The following is a 16,197-nucleotide window of genomic DNA, read 5'->3' as shown; positions in this document are numbered from 1 at the left end:
TTATCCTTACTCATGATCAAAATAAGCATCGTGGACATATAGTCTTAAATGGGAGAAAAGTAGACACACACACACACATAATCAAACTAAATCCAACATAGAGTATAAATATTAATTAATAAATTTATTATTTTAACAATATAAAAAGTTTGGCAACCTGTTGTACTTCATTTTAACTGTTGAAACCTCTAGTTCAAAAAGTTTTCTGAAACTAGTAGTGATGAGAATTGTGTGTGTGAGCAGACAAGGAGATTCCTTTAAACCAGAGATGGGAAAACTATTGTCATAAAGTTAAATAAGAAGTGAAATCTCTTTTTACAGTGGTACTAATTTTTATAGAGTCTGAGAGCTTGGGATGTGTTTTACAATTTTAAACATTTGTTAGAAACACACAAAGAAGACTACATAAAAAAGACCATATGTGGCCTCAAGGGCTAATATATTTACTATTTTGACCTTGACAGATAGGATTTGCTGACTCTTGCTCTGAACAGAAATGTGTATATTTCATTCTTGAATGGCATGTAAATGACAACTAAGCAGCTGAAGGTAAAGGAATGATGTTTTCTGTGATAACTGAAAGTAGATATATTATTCAAAATAAATAAGTGATAATAAATTTGATGCAACATTTTGACTCAGCTCTTCATAATATATCAAATTCAATATTGGTGACTGTAAGGGCTCTGTGTTTGGGATTTGGGTCTCTGACAATTTCATGGCTGTGGCATGCTTAGCTGCTGGGAAAGTTTCTGTACAAAGGTACGAAATGCCTAACTGCTAGGAAAACACTTGTGCAAAGATACAGGATGCCTAGTTGACATGAGGAGGCTCTGTGCTAGAGTCTTATGAGCCTTGACCTTGGTCTCAGGCACACAGCTCCTAGGAATAAAGAAACTCTCCTGTTAGATGACCACAACGTTTCACCAAACTCTGCTAGGCCTGAAACTGTCCACATAACAGTAATTTTAAACAATGGACTTTTTTGAGAACTACATAAATTCCTAACATTGCACATTGCAACTATAGTATGTAACTGAGGAATAAGCTGCATAATGTTGCTAACTCTGTAATCTGGTAATAACACAAGGAACAATAATGTACACTGATTCCAGTAACTTAATGTACCCTATTGATATAAATAAAGCTGTCAGCTTTGACAAGGAACCTTTCTGCCATTCTGCCTCTGCACTTTGCTTCTGTGTCCTTTTGATTTCTTTACATGTGACTTTGGCTTACTGATCACTTTATTAATGATATTTTAAAAAAAATATTTTTTAAAAGTATTTTATTTTTTGTTGTAGTTGGACACAATACCTTTATTGTCTTTATTTATTTTTATGTGGTGCTGAAGATCTAACCCAGGGCTTTGCACATGCTAGGCAAGCCCTCTACTGCTGAGCCCCAACCCTAGCCCTATTAATAACATTTTATATGCATGGACTAAACTGAGTTAGTGATTTCAGGGAAAGGTTTCTGTATGGTGAACTAAACATTGCAAGTCTTCTAAAATATTATGATTATAAAGAGAAGATTCTTTGCATATTCAAAGTTTATCAGGCTCTGATTCCTTAACTACAGTTTATAATAGCAAGTGGTTTTAGAAAAAAAATGTGAAATACTTCCTTTAAGTGAGATATTTTGTAATTGTGTAGAATAGACTGTTTATGTGCAAAGAGTCACTTATATCCTGAATTTGAATACAAAAACAAACAAAACATATCAACAACCTTGTCCAAAAATATAGTGAAAATGAAATTCTAAGAATATATTCTATAACCGTTATGTTTTGCTTCCTTTGAAAGAGGAGAAGGAGGAATAGAAAAAAAAGGAGGAGGAGGAGGTGGGAGGGGAAGGGGAGGAGAGTGGGAAGAAGAAAACAAGCCAAAAGCAATCTGTTACATCATTTATGGTAGGAAATTCTAAAATGTTCCCTAAGATTCCAGCATCTCTTGTATGCACCCTTACCTGCTGTGGGAAGAATTTTTAACATGATGGAATATTGGCTCCATAACTGTCTCATATAATGGAAAGATTTGTTCAGATACTTTGAGTAAATGTAAAGGTAGCTTCTCTTTAGTGCAATTGGTCTCATTAGGTACATACTTGAAGCAGCCTGAAGCCTTTCTAAAGAAGAGATTCAGAGGGTGAGGAGGCAATGTGGCAAGGAATTCTAAATGGCTTATTTTAGCTTAGAATGTCTGTGGGCAGAAGAATGGAACACACACTACAGCATCAGGGAACTAAAATCAATATTACCAGGTAATTTTTAAAGTGGATCTTGATTTCCAGAAAAGAATACAGCCCAGCCAACAATCAAAATTCAGGCTTATAAGAATTTGTAAGACATTAGTTAACCTAGGCACTCTCCTGACACATCAGTTCTATGGGATAATAGATTTTTGTTGTTTAGCAGCTAAATTTTTTTATGTAACAATAAAAATTATAAACCTTTAAAACTAGAATATTATGAAAATATCATGAAAATCATATTATGAAAATATTATCTTTGATTTTTAAGAATGCTTTCAGTTTTTTTGTTGGTAAGAGGTTTTATAAAAGTTTTTTTTTTTTTTTTTTAGTGTACCTGCTTACTGTAATCTTTTAGAATCCATTGCATGAATCCTAGTTGGTTTAAGTATCACAGATGTAGAGATTTTATTTTTAGTTAAAACAAATGTTGATTGGTGATATCATGCTCATGCTTCTTCTAGCATCATAACTTGGAAATTATCACTCCTCTTCTATAAATGTTTTTGCATATATATATTGTTTGTACAGAAGAAAGCATAACAACAACAATTCTGAGTTTGTGTATTTGAACAATCAGTCTTTTCAGTGATTATCCCACTGAAAGACTTTTATGGTTCAGGACAAGACATAATTTCAATAATGAAAAGTAAAACAAAAGAATATCTCAGGAGAGGTATATTCCTGTAATAATGTTTAGTGATACTTTGCTGGGTCTCTTAAATTACCTAGTTAATAATCTGATATTGTTATAAATGTATACTGGAAAGGATGGTGGGAGCCAGGAATATGAGCAAGGGGAAGAGGTGAGAATGATTTGCGTAATAGTAAAGATAAATGTATGGGTAAGTTAATGTATATATCAATGGCTATGTATAGAAGCATCCGGATAAAGAGAAATATTTAGATAAATGTTAATATATGTGCACATATTCCCTTGTACCCTAAGATGAGAGATTGTGACTGCAGTCACAATGAGCATACCTAATACCTGTTTTGTGGTTTCTAATATCAGTGTCTAAAAAAAAGAACCAGTTGTCTTAAAAAAATGCCTGATATTATGACAGAGATAAGATAATCCTATAGCATTTTACACTGCCAAAAATCAAGAAAAGTAAGAAAAAGAAAAAGGAAAACACTCCAGTGATGTGAGAGCTTCCAGTGACACAGGAGCCAAAGTGTAGATTTCCATTTCAAAGGTTAAAAATTGGAGCCTATAAGCAACAGCAAAAACAGCAACAAAAATATCATTAGGTTATAGCTCAAAGTATTCAATTAGTCTCCAATAGTCCATATAAATAATAATAACTTATTGACTAAATAGGTGGGTTTAATAGACAAATATTTCATGTAGAAATATTTTAATAAAGCTGTGTAGCAACTTTACCCTCTATGAGGTGAAGCATAATGTTACACTCTTTAAAGTGTGAACTAAACATGATGACTTTCTTCCAACTTGTACAGTACTGTGTGGATGTGGAAGGAGTAACTTTATAATGGCAAACACCTCCTGACCTCAGCAAGATCAATCAAGGTCAATTACATCAGTAATATATTAACAGTAAGACCCTTGATATGAAAGAATGAGAATGGTACCTTTTCTCTGTGGAATTCCCTCTTAAAATCCATAATCCTAGTCTAGTAGTGAAAAAAAATGAAAAGTTTTATTTGAGAAACACAAACTTGACAAGTACTTCACAAAATTTTCAAGATAATAAAAAAGCAGAACAATTTGAGAAAATGTCACCTCAAGTAGAACACAGAAAATATAATCACTGAGGGTAATGTGGTTCTATAAGTGAAATCATGGGATGTAAAGAAAACTTTACTCTACATTTAAAGAAATATGAATAAATAATGCAATCTATATCATAAAAATAATATATCAATATTGGTTCATTAATAATAATTATATAAGTTGTTAGAAGAGAAAAACTATTAGCTATATTGAAATCTTCAATATATTACAAATGCTCTGCAAATATAAAACTTTCATTCTTACGTAAATAAATTAAAAGCATAATTTTATTGAAAAAATAAACAATAAGAATTTTGATATAATACCAACAGTGTGAGCTTTCCAACTCCAATATCCCATTTCTGCTGGCATGACCTCTGCAACTCAGTACAAGATTTTTTAATCACTTTTGTGAAAACTCTTCAATTTCTTTAACTGACCACAATCTTTATAGAAATAAAAATTTGAATTATCTATTTTTGCATTTATTCTTCTCTTGAAGATTTTTTTGTGCTAAGAACCAAACAAGTACAAATCACAATTGTTGGTCAAAATTCTCCACAATTGAACAAAAAAAAAATCAAAATATGTTAGATACAGGACAATAATAATCAATTAATGTTACTGGGGAAATAATAAAAATTTTAATACATGCCAATTGACAAGTGTGTTCCATCACAACTAGGCCTCATATCAACACTTTTAGATTCTAAGAAGTAACTGGGGAATTGATAAAGTAAAAGTAAGTTACCTAATAAAAGCCACATATGTATCTTTAAAACTAGTACAGTCCAATTTAATTCCTCAATTGTTCCTTTCTTTGCTTTTCAGTAGGATATTCCTACATGGCAACAGCATTATTTTTATTAATAAGAAAAATCTGAAGATCATTTTCATCCATGTTTAAGTACAAATGAAATTGTACATGTAAATGTAGTTTGACTGAAATATAAGATTTACCAGGGAAAACAATTGCAGTTGTCTTTAAGGTTAAAATTATTCATAATAACCACTAGCAGAAGACGATTTCCAATATTCTCTTATACAAGCTTTTGAATGGTTTTAGAACATTATTTTTGAGACAATTATTATGATCGTATTAAATGCCTACCATTTCTAAGTGCTTCAGAGGAAATAAAAATAAGTAAGATAAAAATCTGCTGCTTGAAAGTACTTGCTATTTATTGGTAGAGACAAGAGACAGCACAGTAATAAAATAGGACAAAAATATAAATATAAATAAAATAATCAGAGTAAGTGCTATAAAACCAGAGACATCCAGGGAAATAAAGAGTAGAAACACCTCATACAAGTGACATCAGCTATCAAACTGAAATTAGGCAGAAATGGAAAAAGAGGGCACAATACAGAGTGAATCAGGGAAGAAAATCCTTGTTTTTATGGTTCCCATTGTCCATGAAGGAGGTGAGGTAGTCAGGTAAAATGCAATGGGATAGAAGCCCTGAGAAACAACATGCAGAATATAGACTCACAGACAGCTTGGAAAAGTTGGGAAGCAGGTTTGATTGAGGAAACAATATTTTGGTAAGTTTTAAAATATGAGAGTGAGTTAAAAATTGAACCAGTTCAAATGGCAGAACATAAAGAATCTACAGTGTGTCCACAATGTAGAAAATTTCCATAGGATACATTACAGACAAGGTGGAAAAAAAAACAATAAAAGTTACTCTTCAGGAGAGTTTTGAAAATCTGTGAGTTGGCAGCCATAAAAACTGGTCTAGTTTCAAAGGAAATTAGAATGGGGAATAGAAAATTCAGTTTCATTTTAAATGTTTTCAATTTATTGCATAGCAAATTAGTGAAGAAGACATAAAACAACCACAAGGTCAAGAGTACTAGCTGATAAGACATTTTTGATTGCCTCCTTTGTTATACAAGAAGGCTGTACCTAGAATTAACCAATGAAGCTTTTATGAAGCAAAGAATCTGTCATGGTTAAGAATCCAAGAATACATTTAGGCTAGAGGTATGGCCCATCAGCAGTAAGAGTCTATCTAATTACCACATTATTTTGCCCTTTGCACTGTGGTTAAATTTATTTCAGTTTTGCTTCTTAGTGCACTATTGGGACTCATATAATAGACTGGTCATAACTTCCCACTATCCATGATGCCAATTTAAAAAATACAAATATTATTTAAAGTGCTATCATCTGAATGATATAAACAGAAGAACATTTCGAGATATGATGGGAAAATCAATTTTATCTTCTAGTAAGATAACTCAGGAAGTTAATTGGAGATATAATAGGGGCATAGATTGATGAAAGGAATGGTATGTGATTTTGATTCTCAGAATAAAGGATGACAAGGTCCAACATTAAGGCTCTGTTATAGTTTGGATATGAGCTATCCCACATAGGCTCCTGTATTAATGAAGGAATGTTTTGGAGATAAAATTATTGGATTTTAAGAGGTATAACATAAACAGTCCATCCCAATATGAAAGGACTGCCTTGATGGTAACTGTAGGCATGGGAGTTATGGCTAGAGGAAGTGGGTTACTGATGGGTTGTGTCCTGAAAGGATTCATATCCCCACCCATTTCCTCCCTCTCTCTGCTTCCCTTTTGCTTGAGGTAAAGAGTGCTCTTCCACCATGCCCTTCGCCATTATTTGCTGCCTCACTCTGTGCCCAGAACAATGGAGTCAGCCATCTATGAATTCAATCTCTGAAGCCTGTGAGCACCAATAAACTTTTCCTCCTCTAAGTTGTTGTCATCAGGTATTTTGGTCACAGCAATGCAAAAGCCGACTAAAACAGGTTCAGAAAATGAGGAAGGATAATGTAAATGTGAAAGTTATTAATGAATAAGAAGTGATAGAATTTAATGAATATTTGGTAATGTGGAGAATAACAAACTTTTTGTTTGAGTGAATAAGTAACTTGCTAGTAGAAAACACATTTTCTTAGAATATATTGAAACTATTTAATTTAAGGTACAGATGAGATTAAGCAACCCTGCAACTGGAGCACTGCTGCTTTTTAAAAACCCTAGCTTTATCACTTTCCTGTATGACCTTGAGCAGTTTATGTAAACATTCTTTTTCCATGTTTGCTTATCCAAATAATAATATGACTAATACATGAGAAAAATAATATGAGAATAATTATGTGACTAGTCACAAGTTTTGGAGAAAACTAAATGAGATCATAGTGACAGTGATAGCAACTCATCCTTTTGTAATTCATAAATCAATGAGAATAGGAATATAGTTACTAATTATAGGTTATGAAATCAGAAGGGGAAATAACAGAACTTGTAATATATTGATATTTAAAGATATTAAGAAAGAAAAATATTTCACATTAGAAAGCAAAATGTAGTAGACAGAGCAAGATGGCTGTTTAGTAAACTTCTCCAAAGACCAAATGGTTGCCCCTGAATGCACCAACTTAACAGTTATTCCTGCACCACACTACCTACACTGGAGCTGCAGAAGCCAGTGAAGGACCATAGTGCCTGGTTTTAGTATAATAAGAAAAGAGATTTAAGAAAGCAGAAAGAAAAGAGTTATCTGCACTGTCTTTCCCGCAACTCCATTACCTAAAATTTATATCAGTGATTCAGAACACAAACATCACAGTAGTTTCCTTTTGCTTCCATAATGTAATTGGTACTATATAGCATAATTATAGGCTTTCTAGATCCAAAAATATCTAAAAGTCAACATTTGGTTCACTTTCCCTAAACATCTTTCTCAAATAGTTTTAATCTGTATTGCTTAATTTTAATATTTTACTTTTCCTAATTTTAAAATAAACAACCTTATTGAGATCATTATACTGAAAATCTTTAAGAAAATAATCACTTCATTAAGAATATTCAGGTATTCACAAAGTATTGAAATATGGATAATGACTTGAGCATGCCACTAAAATGATCATCTGTCCCCAATTAATACTGATATATTGCAGTTGGGAAATCTTTTAATGATCACATTACGGGGAAATTATTGCTACTCATATAATTTGTCCTTATAATCATGTATTTATCAAAGATACAAAAGACAAGTCTCTCAGGAGACTTATTAAAATCCTTATTCTCTTGATTTTTTAATTGGTAAAGAAGGTAGTTTTCTTGTTTTTTTTTTTTGTTTTTTTTTTCCGGAAAGACCAACTGGGTTTACATCAACAGGAGTATCATTTCAAATTATGCAGTTGTCATATACATAAATCTCCATATTTAAAGGGCAGGAAATAATATGGAAAATGATGAGCCACTTTAAAGCAGTTTTTCAGCTCTGAGAAGTTAGAATCAAATCATATAAAACATCATGTAGTAGACGTGTATTGATGCAATCTATTAAGCACTGCATGTAAATGGCCCTAATATGATAAGGTATAAGGTACATAATACTGGAACCAAATTTCACATATCCCTGACATTTGCTTCAGAATCATTTTAAAAATTTATAAATGTAAATAACTTTAAATTATTAACTTTAAGAAAACATATTTCCATTTCCATGAATTATTTTATCTGCTCCCCATATGTTGCCAAAAAAATTCAGCAAAATATATAGGAAGGCTTTTTTGAAGTTGTTTCAGGCACCCATTCTCAGTTGCCATGCCCTGGTTTATTCCGTGACAGAGCATGTGAATCTTTAACACCATAGTCACAATAAATTTTAGATGGTCTTGCAAGTTAGTGGAGTAACTAATTGAAAATAACAATGAATTTATGACTTATTTGTTGACTTTAAGCAATGGTGGAATTTTTCCACCATTTTTCTCCCCTCCTCGCTCCCTCCTTATTTTGTAAAATGTACCCCTGGGAAGTCTTTATTCCCAACTTAGACCTAAGGAGTGGTGAGTTATACTCTACCATTCTGAGGATAGAGTAACTCCATACATTTTTTGGATTACTCCTGCATAAGAGTATTAGCTCCTCTTCCCATTTTATAAAGTTATTCAATAATTCATTAATAAATGGGCTTATAGATATTAATCTTGTATTTTATATGAAAATTTTATTTTAAAATCATTTAATTCTTCAACTTTGACTGAATACCAGGAATTCATTCATTGAGATCCTGGCTATAATCTTTTGACAGATCTCCCTATCAGTAGTTTGGTACTAAGCTGGGCTCTTCCTTTCCAGCACTGAAAGATGCTATAGACTCATATGTTTTCTGCCCCTCATCCCAGTAACTTTAATAGGAAATCTCAGTTTCCTTTAGTGAAAAAAAAATGGTATCAGAAAACAAGAACTGGATGTTAGATGTTCTCATTGCTACTCGGATAATTTTTGGAGTGTCTTTGTTTTAGGTTTGATTGGTCTTCTCAGGTAACAGAGAAAAATCATATGCCTTAATACTAAATTATATATATATATATATATATATATATATATAAGTATTTCTGCATATAATCATTTTACTGTATCAATATTAAGCTCAACTGAAATCTAAATTGACATCTCTGATCCATGGCCACATCAATCATTCTAGCTTCTCCCTTTGCTTATCTGTAAACTACACTCCAACAGGGAGCAACCTCCTTCCCACCATCTGTCATTCATTTAGTTAAGTGTTTCATTCCAGTCTACATATACAGCAATATTAACAGTTATAAATGATGTTGATAATGTGTACACTTGATATGATATAATGACAATGGCATTTACAACTCTGTGATCTTACTTACAATAGTATATAGACTCAGTCATAACATGAAAAAATGTAAGAAATTGTAGGTGAGGAACCTTCTATGAAACACCTGAGTACTAATGAAGATATTGAAGGTTATAAAAAGAAAGGAAATTAACAAGGTGTAGTGTGCAATCTATAATCACAGCAACTTGGGAGACTGAGAAAGGAAAGTTAGTTGTAAGCCTGAGGTCAGTCTGGGCAATTTAGAGAGATGCCATATTAAAATAAAAACTATAAAGAATTGTACCTGAGTTCAATTCTCAGTCAGAAAGAAGAAAAAAAACATAAAAGTGGAAGTTCAGAGTATGCCACAGACAAGTGAAGCACATACAAGGGTAAAAACTAAATAGAATATAATATCCTGCAAGGGACCCTGCAACAGAAAAGGGATAATAAATAAAATATAAGGAAATCTAAATAAATTAGAGCATTCAGTTAATTATGTATCAATATTCTTTCATTAACAGGAAAAAAAACACATTATACTAAAGTAAGATGATAATAATAGGGCGAGCTTCACACTCTACTATGCTCTCCAATTGTTTGTAAATCAAAAGTGAAATGTATTTGACAAAATTTTTGTATGTACATATATTAATACACTACAGTGAATCTCAACATTATGTAAAACCACAAGGCTGAGATCCTAATTTGAATAAGATATACTCCATGTTTGTATAAATATTTCAAAATAGACTCTACTATCATGTAAAACTAAATAGAACAAATAAAAACTTTTTTAAAAAAATAGTATGGCACGCTACTTTGGTCTGATGTACAGACGATGTTTTACATATTGGAATATTTCTAATATTTTTCCCCATTACACCAAAAAGAAATCCATATCAGCTGTTCTATTCCATTCTTATCTCTTTAATCTATAGCAAATCCTGAGTCTCTCTTTACATTTTTTGGGGGGTACCAGGGATTGAACTCAGTGGGCACTTGGCTGGCCACTGAGCCACATCCCCAGCCCAGTTTTTTGTATTTTATTGAGAGACAGGGTCTCACTGAGTTTCTTAGTGCCTTGCTTTTGCTGAGTCTGACTTTGAACTTGTGATCCTCCTGCCTCAGCCTCCTGAGTGGATGGGTTTACAGGCATGTGCCCCCATGCCTAGCTTGCTTTACTTTTGAGTCATCAATTTTCTGGGTCAGTAGTTTCATAAAATATCATACAATTTTCATTTGTATGATTATCTTTCATAAGTATATTCAAGTATGCATATGTATATCAAATAGCCCAAAGTGATGTTGCTCTTGCTCAGTGGATCCTAATCAAATGACTCATGATGACGACTTATACCAATGCTATTGATCTAAATCTCAGCACTCCGTTAGGGTGGCATGTCAATTTTCTCCACTCTAAAATTTATTACATAACCAATCTTAATCAACAAATATTTTGTTGAAGTATATTTTCAATTTATTTCAAAAAGTTATTTCTCTTCAAAATTTCATTTTTTTTTTTTAGTAATCAAAGATGGTCCTTGACTGGATCAACTGTTGTTATTTTATGGTTTTCAAATAGCAAGTTTTATAATTGTACCATTCCTTCTATCTATCTTAACTGTCTTTCTACTATAAAGAAGAGCCATATTATCTATTTACATTTATGTTTATTATTAATAATTATCTTCATCTGGGTCCAGTGATTCTTATTTTATTCAACACATTATAATTATTTATTTACATTAGTTATCTGATACTCAAATTCCCCTGAACTTCCCAGTAGGGACTCCTTTCTACTGTCTTTTGTGTCCTTCATTGTATCTCCATCTTTGTTTAAGCACTTTCCTGATTGTTGGAACAAAAGGTGCTCTAGAGTCACCTAATCTAAGTCTGACAGCCCTCATTTTGTGAAGAATCCCAATCCCTTGTCCATATTCAAGGAGAATCATAGGTAGAAACCAAAATTGAGACACTGTTCTCGGTACTCCTTTAGATCATTACTTCTAGGTTATCTTGGAGGACAGACCTAGGAAGCACATGAAAATATACACAGGCATTCACACATATTTATAAACATCTTTTCTATTTCAATACCTATCAATCAATCATCTATCAATTGACATTCAACACACTTTTTCAATGTTTGTAACTTTTTTCTCTGACAGCGACAAATTTAAACCTTATTTATAATAAATTACTCAATTCTATTACTTACAGAAAGTACTTTCCAGATTCCTAACACCTAAAACAGAAAAATAAAACATTTAACTAAAAGTAGTATGTTTATATTTAACTTAAGAGCACATTGTCCAAGGGATATTTTTTCCTCTTTTAGCATAATCATGATATTCTTTTGAAACACTAGAATTCATGTATATTTTCCTATTTATATTAGTATGCTTTCTCTATTCTTTTATTTATGTGTTTATTACTTCTTGGGCATATAGAATATTAACAAAATTTCAAAAAATTCAGATTAAAAAGGTATATTGACAGAAGTATCATTTATAGTTCTTTTCTCTTCTATTCATTCTACACTTTATGCACCCATCCCAAAATAAGTAACTACAAGTAACTAATATTACTGATTTCTGGTTTATCCTTCTTATGTTTCTTTATCTCTTTATACACATGCTTTTAATTCCCTTATTTTTCACAATCTGTTATTTGTATGTAAAAATACTATTTTTTCCATTTTCTTAAAAAATCCTTCAACATCAGTTCATGTAGATCTTTTTATTACATTTTACATCTTCATAATGATTTTCTGGATAGGCTGGTTATTAATCATTGTTATAGGTATGGTCAGGCTGCTTGAACATTCAACATGTTAGTTCCAAATACTACTGTAATGTAAATCTGCATATACATTTTCCTATTAAAGGCACATCTTCAGCATAAACTCATAGAAAAGAAATTTTTGAGAGATAAAATAAATGGCATATGCCATTTTGTGAAATTCTCCATAAGGGTTGTACCAATTGGTATTCATGGGAAATGTTTAAGACTACCTATTTTCCTATAGCAACTATGTTGATCAATTTATAGAATTTTTTTAATTTAAAATCAATTAAATTTTATTTATTATTTTATTATACTTTCCCTCCCCTCCATACTGAGAACTGGACTCCAGGGCCTTATACATGTGCTCTACCACTGTGTCACCAACAATTCATAGAATTTTGGAACTGGTAAAGAATATGAAAATGATTTATTTAAAAATCTTTTACATTTTTTGTTTGTTTTCTTTTGTTTTTTTGTAGACGATTAAAGAATGTACTGCTAAGGCTGGTCTAATGTCAACTAGTATCCTGACATTGTGTTGAAGGAAGATAAGGTAGACCATTGGGTTTTGTTTCTTCAGATGAAAACAGTATAAATACTATTTCTTTTTTTTTTTCAAAAGCAATTCATCCTGCTATATTTTATTTAAGTACAAAGACCTCTACTCTCTAGGAATATCAACTAGGAACCATTTATTTCACCCACTGCTCTGTTTGGCAGCCAGTCTATTGTCCATCTCTTCAGCAGTGGTGAGAAGGATTCCTCTTCCTAGGGGAAGAGAAATCCATAGTTTGTTGCCTTTGCCAATAACAAAAATGTTGGAGAGCCGGGTTGCAAAGCTGGTGCCATTGGCATCTTTCACACGAACCATGCCAAAAGAGCCAGGATGTCTCTCTGTGTTGGTAATCACACCAATTCTTCCCAAGTTAGCAACTCTGGTCACCATACACAGGTTACCAGTGTCAAATTTGATGAAATCAGTAATCTTGCCAGTCTCCAAATCAATCTGAATGGTATCATTCACCTTGATTAGGGGATCAGGGTATCGACTGGTTCGAGCATTATGAGTCTCCAGATGAGGGATTCCTTTTGTGCCCACAAATATCTTTCTCACTTTGAGCAACTTGTACTTGGCCTCCGCAGGTGTAATGAGATGAACAGCAAAATGACCCTTGGTGTCATAGGAAATTCTCTCCAGTCTTATTAATGCTGATGACATCCATAAAACTAGTGTGGTAGGTTATATCAGTTCGGACTTTGCCTTCAATCTTGATGAAGCACTGCATGCAGATATTTTTTACTTCATCTCCTGTCAGGACATACTTAAGTCTGTTCCTTAGAAAAATAATGAGAGGAAGACACTCTCTCAGCTTGTGGGGACCAGTGGATGGACGAGGAGCAAACATACCAGTCAATTTATCCAGCATCCAATGTTTTGGAGCTGCTACCCGCTTCAGATGCTTCTTGGGACCGCAAGCCATGGCTGCTCTAGGCATGGAAAGAGCAAATTCTATTTCTTGGACACCTATACCTCTATAATGAAGAGAAAGATTTCACATTGTTAAGCTTCAGTTTCTAAAACAAGGAGTGTGATATCTATTCCCATTTTAAATATAAAACGTTCAACTAATTATGTGGCATAATTTTAAAATGAAAACATTATATTTAAAGCACAGTGGTCTTTAAAATTTTTAAAGCATTTAAAATTATTTTATATTATTTTAAATTATATTTAAATAAGATCCACAACATAGTAGGAAGAAAGGAAATAACATTTCCCCTTCTGATGGGGGAAAATAGTTTTTATTTCCTCAAGATTGCATGTACATTACATTCTGCTACTCTTATTAATTCCAATAATACCTTATCAAAATCCAGTCTTCAATTTTTCCATATAGATTTATAGACTCAAACAAAGATGATACACAATCTCTTGGCATAATTAGTGTACCCTGCTCTGCAAAAAATGCCTACATGTCTGATTTTCTTGCCTGAATGCTCTGGAAACACATTATGACCTGTCTTGCACTATACGTTACTATTAGTAAATGAAATATTGATGCTGTTTGGGTACACTCATTACCATAGTGGACATGTTAGATTTATTTCATGATATGCATATAAGTCAGGTTTGTAAACACAAAATCCTGATTTATTTAGCTACTTGGGACCACAAAACAGAGTTCAGAAGAATTCCTTCTTTTTTCCTTAATGCAGCATTTAAAACATTTCCCCATGTAAATGCAAACTGTCAGCTTTCATTTTGTGAAAACTTTTAGGTCAGGTTTTAACCTTTATATGATAAAACACACAATTCTAGTCTGATTTGTGTATTTGATATTTGATAATGAACAACTAAAAATTTCTTACAATAAGAATTACTAAGTTAACTAGAAGCAATTACTGTAATTAATCTTATTTCTGATTGATTTAACATTATGGATATATTAGCTAAAAGACTGAACCAAATATTTATAACAATGTTCTCATAAATTAATCAAGTATTTAGTAAATCAGGACAGTCTTCCTATTTTAATGAAAACTTCAGCATATAAAAAGTTTTGAGTTTATTCTGGAAGCTAAGAACTCCACTTTTATGTTTTTAATGATATCACGTTCTCTAAATAACATAAAATCTTCATATAAAGCAATATATTCTTAGTGGATTTTATATAATATATGTGCCTTCAAGCAATGATTGACATAGTAATTTCTTCGTCTTTTATCTCTGGCTTATTTTGCTTCTTTCTGTTATTTCTTTCTTATAAGTTAATGCAAGCATACACAATAGTGAATCACCATTTTAGACTTTTAAAATTATATTTGTTTGTCAAAAGTTGTCCTTATAGAGACTATATTTTCTGTTTTATCTCTCAAAGATTATTCACGATTTAAAAAGTCCATAGTACATCTCAAATTAATATACTTGTTCAGAATAAAATAAATAAGGTATTTTAAATTTGCCCCAAATGCCGCAGTCTGGCTGGGCACAATTCAGGTGCCACTTGTCAAAAGAAACAAACTTTATTTTTAGAACCACACAGCCAAACAAAACACCTCCTCAGGAAAAACCCTCAGAGCCCAACTACCACCACCGGCTTCCCACAAGCCTCTCAACCTCCCCCACTCCTCCTGCTCTTGAGGCCGATTGGCTGGGTCGCGTGGGCGGAGCCAAAAAAGTCCCCCAATGAGCAGCTCCATAGTCTGAAAGGGCGGGGAAACAGCCCAATGAGCATCACCGCAGAGGAGCCAATCAGCTAGATGTTGCTGGGGCTGCTGTGAGCCAATCATCAGCTGGCAGTCTGAAAAGGCGGGGAAACAGCTCAATGAGCATCTCCAATGAGCATCACCGCAAAGGAGCCAATCAGCTAGATGTTGCTGGGGCTGCTGTGAGACAATCATCAGTCGGCAGTCTGAAAGTTTGCTGGGGCCCCTTTGGCTGTGGCTCTCAACACCCAAACGATGTTTAAATAATACAACAAATTACCTGCTACAAAAGAATAGTATAAGAAAATATTTTAATGGATTATATAAGCCATACCACTAGTACTTTTATATAATCATAAAGGAAGGGACTAAGCACAGTGCTTCTTAGTGTTTACCTTTGAGCGTTCATTATACATTGCAACTGATAAAGCCTAACTTTGAAAATTGTATGTTTGGCATATGATAAGGTTAGCCTAGTGATTTTCTATAGGTTTAATAAAAGTTGTGCTATATATATTGTGATATATATATTGTGATATATAGCATATATCTGTATATTTTTATGAAATATTAGATAAGTCTGATAATGAAATAT

At 32.7% G+C, this 16,197-nt stretch overlaps 1 pseudogene; it reads right to left on the bottom strand.

The window, feature by feature from the left end:
* Positions 1–13,092: 13,092 nt before the first annotated feature.
* On the bottom strand, positions 13,093–13,883 carry LOC124083795 (small ribosomal subunit protein eS4, X isoform-like; annotated as a pseudogene).
* Between the last annotated feature and the right edge of the window lie 2,314 nt (positions 13,884–16,197).

The sequence above is a fragment of the Marmota monax genome, unplaced genomic scaffold, assembly GCF_021218885.2.
Source record: "Marmota monax isolate L192 unplaced genomic scaffold, Marmota_monax_Labrador192_F-V1.1 WCK01_AAM20220418_F8-fsc00016, whole genome shotgun sequence".
In the NCBI taxonomy this organism is placed as follows: Eukaryota; Metazoa; Chordata; class Mammalia; order Rodentia; family Sciuridae; genus Marmota; species Marmota monax.
This window is presented reverse-complemented; position numbering and strand designations above follow the sequence as displayed.